A 5,983-nucleotide genomic window follows, 5' to 3' on the forward strand; every position below is an offset into this window, starting at 1 on the left:
CAAATGAATGGTGTCAAATACACATCAACATTGTCAACTAATAGAATTTGCAAATAATGCCAGCTCAGTAGTCATGTGGCATGTTCAGAGAAGATTCTATTTTAGCTTGTTACACGAAATTTACATTTTTTTCTAGAAGAAATATTGCCTATAAATAAATTAAATAATAATGATAAACTTTAGCACAATGCAATGGTTCATATTTTTTAATTTAAGATGAAGGACATGAAAGAGAAAACGATGACCATACTAAGGCTACAGGAAAGGCATACAAAGCATATCATACAGTTATTATATAACACCACGCCTTTAGACATTTCCAAATATACAAAATATAAGGTACTGAATTCTTTTACATAGACTGATATGACTCAAAAATACAATGGTCAATGAGAGGACAAAAAAGGCACAGGATTTTCTTTTGTACATCAATGCCAACTAAAAATAATAAGAATTGTAATTAAAGAAAAGCGACCAAAAAAACTGTTAAGAGCATTTGTCTTGCACTCTGACTCAATGTTTTGCTGGCACATTTCCTCATGAACAAATTTGCTTTACTAACCCTCCTATAAAACTTTCAGCTGGATGTCGGTGCCACCGAACTACCCGCTCAATTGTAGGCTCAACTCCAACCAGCTCCATTCTAGGAATAGATGGATTTGTAGTTTTCGACTCCTACTTCAAAAAAGTTTGTTGGGCCTCTACTTTGAGTGAGAACCATACATTCATACTGCAAACACATAAAAAGTAACGGTTGAAGTAATGCAGAATAATATTCTCAAGTTTAATATACACAGGAAAATGAAAATATCATTATAACAAACAAGGAAAAAGGTTTATAAGTTCTATATTGATGCTCACAATGTCTCTATCCAGCTCAGAAAGTCATTTTACTTTTGAGAGCATCATCGATTTAATCTTTATTTTCTCAAGTGGATAACAATTCATCTTTGTCACCAACTACACAATAGGAAATGTGAATAAAAAGACTGCAGTAAGAATTAAGGGAGAAGTCCAGGGAAGTTTAACCCCCACTCTCAAATGAGGGTTCCATGTGCTTACTTTGCTTTCCATGTAGCTTCAAAATAATGTATTACCTGTTGCAGATTTTTACTCGTTCTCACTGCCATTCTACTGGAAATTCCACAAGGAAAATATATGCCTTCTTCTTTCATAGTAGTGAACGCTGAACCTGGACCATCAAAGAGAAGATAATTTCTCATCAAATTGCCCAGCACTGTAATGAGAAGAGATGCATCCATAAAGTAATAAACAAACCGAATCTGAATGTACCTCATCAAATGAAGGTGGCAGAAGTGTGGCGACCTAGCATAGATGTTTCACAGCCTCAAGGCTTGCAGAATCAGAGAAGTCAGAAGCCTGCTATGTATAATATGTAGGCATGTATCTTACTTCATGAGTCTCTTATCTACTTTCCAGTAGGCAAATTTTTGTAAGCAGACTTATCTTACTTGAGAATCCTCGCTTCTTTCCAGATTTCTTAAGACAAAGTTTATGGTCATTGGTCATCATAACATCTACATTTTAGCGCTGGGTAATGAAAACAGAACATGGTAAATTTACCTGAATATGTCCCACAAATATTTGTACGATGGATGTTAGTTTAACTCGAACCAATTGCACTAATAAAATAGAACACTTAGAAAGAAGGTAAAATCAGCCGCAGCAACAACGACTTTCACTAAGTAGAAGGACATTCCCTTCCCCAGCAGCCCCACACCAAGACCTCGAAGCGAGCTTCTGCTAAAAATCATAAAATGAAATGTGGCTTTACAGAAGATAATGATTTTCCATCAATGTTAGAATATCAGAACTTATCCAGTTCAAAGAACGGAAAGGTAAAGAAGGTGGACCTGTGGGAAAGATCAAGCCTTCCTCGGCAGTGCAGAAATAGTCGCAGTACACGCTCCCGCAGTGCACTGCCTAACACAAAGTTCTTTATTGCTTTCTCGGATATAGAGAATAACTAAATATTTCATATTTTTATATTAGGTTTTTTAAACATTTTTTCCACTCTCTAAGTCTCCACTAATTAGACTGAAATAGAGTCTAGTAAATTAATAGCCGATTGATATTTTTTGAGGTTTGGCGGCCATCTCTTTTTCTGTTCAGCTAGTACTATAACAAAATTCTGTAAATACCTTGGCAACAGTAGCGGAATCCTTAACACAAACCAGTAACCCAAGTACATGGTAGCTAAGAATATATAGGCGCTAACTTGGAGCAAGAGAACTCCTTTAGGTATTACCATTATTATTGTCAAGCACATCTACCAGAATCTTTTTTTAAGGGAGAAACATGACAGTAGCCAATTTATTTAGTTCTCATCAGTAAATAAAAACAGGTACTAAAATAGTTATCCAGGAAGGGTAGCTTCCTACTTGTAATCATACCTAATTGTAGAACTTCGGGTATGATTTAGTGTGAAGGACACACCTTCTGACCTCCTGACCTCCAGCCAGAACAATCAAATTGATCAACATATTGGATTGGCCTGCTTGGGACGTAGCTAGTAAGTCTAGCTATCTTGATTGGGACGTAGCTAGTAAGCCTCATGAAATCAATCCAGTGGCCTGCTTGGACGTAGCTAGTAAATCAATCTAGCCGAAAACGTCCCAAGCACCAGGAGGAATCTGCTACTTAGTAATAAAATCGATCAGCAAAGATGGTATATGTTCAGATCTTGGAGAAGTATGGACAAATAGTTTACAGATAATCAATTTGTAGATTTCCTAGCTTATGCAGAAATACAATACATCATCTATCCAGGACCGGGAAGCAACACTAAATTATGGCATGATATCATTCACTTCTTTTTGTTGCCAATGAATACTAAATTGACCACTTGCTACTAACAAAACTGAGATTACCAGAAGCAGGTCCACCTGATCTCACGGCGCTCGTTCTGCCGCCACCACGAAGGCAAGATTGATCCACCGCCTACAGGAATCCAAGGGAGAGGAGAGAAAGAGAGAATCGGTCGATGGATTCCGATCCGCCGTCCCGAACTCTACTTCCGCGCTCGCCCAACCTCGAGCGAGGTGGGTGCGCCGAGCGGGGCGGCTGCGAGCGCGACCGGCGGCACGCTGCGGCGGCGGCGGGCGGGCAACGCGCGACGGCGGCGGGCGGCGCGCGGTGAGGCGGCGCGGGGCGGGGCGGGGCAGGAGGTGGAGGCTGCGGGGGTGGGCGGCGAGCGGCAGCGGAGGACAAGGCGGGGTGGGGCTGGAGGTCGAGATGGGATCGAGGAGGCAGGCCGTGCGGTGGTTGGGCTATTTTTTTCCTTTCTCTCTCCAAACCGATTCGGGCTGACTTATGTTGAGGATTGCGGGTTGATTACTTAAAACTTTAGGGGCTTTTATGCAAAATTGCTGACGACGTACGACCAGAGGAGGTTGGACGAAACGTAAGAGGGGAGAGGGAACCTTACGTTTCTTTTAGGTAGTAGAGAAATCTGTACGCCCAGCCATCCTCGTCATTGCTTTCAGATCCGTGCCACCTTGCCTTTTTATTTGCAAAGTTTATCTTGTTTCAGTTTATATGGCTTTTGTATGTTTTAGAAAGGAACGACTTCTAACTACAAATATAGTGGGATCAACTACAAGCTACAGTTTTGGAGAATCGGTGCGCATGCCATATTGTGCATGTACCCACCGTCCCTCATTACTATGAGACCCATGCGACATTGTTTCAGTTTCGGCAAAATTTATCTTGTGTTTGGTTTTTTGTGCGGTATTCCTATCTTTTAGAAAAGAGCGCCATTGCAGCCCAACTTTCCGAAAACTAGAAATCTATCGGGATCAATTACCGGCTATAAAGTTTTGAGAGTAAAATTTCTACTTTGCACATGATATACGTCCACCATCCTTCATTGCTTTTAGATTTGCGCAACATTTCAGTTTTTTTCGCAAAATTGATCTTGCTTTGGTTTGATGTGGGATTTCCAATAATTTAGAATGGAGCAAATTTCTGGCCTTGAAAAACTAAGAATCTGCGGCTATCAAACAGGCTACTCCGAAACAAGGAACTTTTCTAGCACTAGTAGAAAAAGGGTCATCTGTCCCGGTTGGTAAGGGTCATCTGTCCCGGTTGTTGAACCGGGACTAAAGGGTCGTTACTAATGCCCTAGCCAACCGGGACAGATGGGCCTCCACGTGGCCGTTGCGGCCAGCCCACGCAGGAGGGCCTTTGGTCCCGGTTGGTGACACCAACCGGGACCAAAAGGCATCCACGCGTCAGCATTTCAGTGGCTGGGGTTTTGGTTTTTTCTGAAAGGGGGGAGGGTTTAGGGGGTAATTTAGGGTGTGTAAGCTAGCTAACAGAGAGAACTGTCCTCTCTTATTTCCGTGCTTGATTTACCAACGCTACTGCTATGCCTAAACATGGCTTAGATTAAAGTGAAGGCAACATGTGGTGCATGTCGAAAGTAATATTAATCCTAACTTGATCAAGTTTGGATTAGTACTACTTTCGGTATGCACCACATGCTTGTTGCCTTCACTTCATTCCAATCCATGTTCATTTTACCCACTGATATATAATAACTCTTCATGCCCGCATCATGCATCATCATAATAACAAGTCCTACTAATCATCATCATACAACTTCTACTCGTTATTAATAACAAGTCATACGATCATCATCCTCATAGTCATCGAACCAACCCTACTTAATTGTTCTTAGCACATGACCATCAGTATTAGGTAGGACCTAAATACCCTCTTTAAGGTAAAATAGCATAAAATAATATAGACCCCGACTCTCCATTATGGAGAATGGAGATCATCCTGTCTCCAATTTTTGCGCTTCGCTTCCTTTTGCTTCCAAAAACCTCCTTGCGACTGTCCATACATTTTTTCCATTCTTTGATTTTCATGTCTCCACTTCTTTTAGAAATCCGGTATGGACAGTTGAGATTCATAGGATGACCTGGTTGTATGTTCAAAACATCAAGCCTACCATTCTGATACATCAAATGATACACACAATCCTCTGGGATTATCTGTTGAAAAACATAGTAATAACTTCATAGTTAGCAATGATGTACTAGTCTTAGAAGTATGCAAAATATGCACGGATGTCGTAATAGTAAGAAATCTTACCAGGGTATCTCCATAGTAGTTACCGTAGTTCAACACGTGCACTAGTGGCACGTATTGACCATAGTGTGGAGGAGTTTTACAATAGATATTGTAATTCTCAAGATCAGTACAAAATCCGACCAGATGAGTTTTCCCCTTATAAGTTAACTCAGAGCCATCGGTGTAGTAGGTTCTGTCTACCATGTTCCGCACATTGTTTGAATAATCAAAATAAGCTGTCAATGAAAATAAGCTGTCAACTATTTTGAAATGAACAATATAAATTAGCTAATAACTATGTTTGAGAAACTCACATAGCGGTAGAATTGGAGGCGTATCAACAAGGACCCAAATGTCCATATTGTCTTGCTCGATGTCAGGATCACCAAGATCCATGGTGACAAGCATACCCTCATCAAAACCATACATCTTCCAAAATGCTTCCCAATTTTTGCAACCAAAATGGGTTACGCTCTCAGAATTATACAGATTTACTTCAAAATCTGTATCATGATGGGTCCTTAGGTGAATTTTCTTTGTTTACATACTTTCATGGTCTTCAAAACCCATCCTCTCCAAGACATAGCGTCTTGCATGGCATGAGATAAGCTAGTCGAAATGTAAAAGATGAAAAGTACACGTTGAAATAGTTGAAGTCGTGCTTAATTACGAAAAAATAACACTTGTCGTCGTCGCGTACCGTTTCAACATCGAAGGTCTCCTCCAGCTTAATACTGAAGCGCCGATCTTCGTCCAGGTGAGGCCTTTCGCACTGACCTCGGTCGTCGTGGCACCAGTCGCACTCCCCCGGGAGACTTTCGTCGTCCGAGTACGACATTTCCTATTTTCATAATTCAAATATTAAACGTCTACAATTAAATAT

At 40.7% G+C, this 5,983-nt stretch overlaps 1 long non-coding RNA gene across 4 annotated transcripts; it reads right to left on the reverse strand.

The window, feature by feature from the left end:
* Positions 1–335: 335 nt before the first annotated feature.
* Positions 336–3,141, reverse strand: LOC109777652 (uncharacterized). 4 transcript variants are annotated; one of them, XR_006664522.2, is made up of 6 exons: positions 2,892–3,139; positions 2,458–2,654; positions 1,585–1,940; positions 1,473–1,500; positions 1,294–1,380; positions 336–1,192 (listed from the first exon to the last, which is right to left on the reverse strand). It is a non-coding gene; the product is annotated as an uncharacterized lncRNA (long non-coding RNA). The 4 variants fall into 4 exon arrangements; XR_006664523.2 differs by having other exon boundaries at positions 2,907–3,138; XR_012183068.1 differs by having other exon boundaries at positions 2,458–3,141.
* Positions 3,142–5,983: the final 2,842 nt, after the last annotated feature.

The sequence above is a fragment of the Aegilops tauschii genome, chromosome 5 (genome assembly GCF_002575655.3).
Source record: "Aegilops tauschii subsp. strangulata cultivar AL8/78 chromosome 5, Aet v6.0, whole genome shotgun sequence".
NCBI lineage: Eukaryota > Viridiplantae > Streptophyta > Magnoliopsida > Poales > Poaceae > Aegilops > Aegilops tauschii.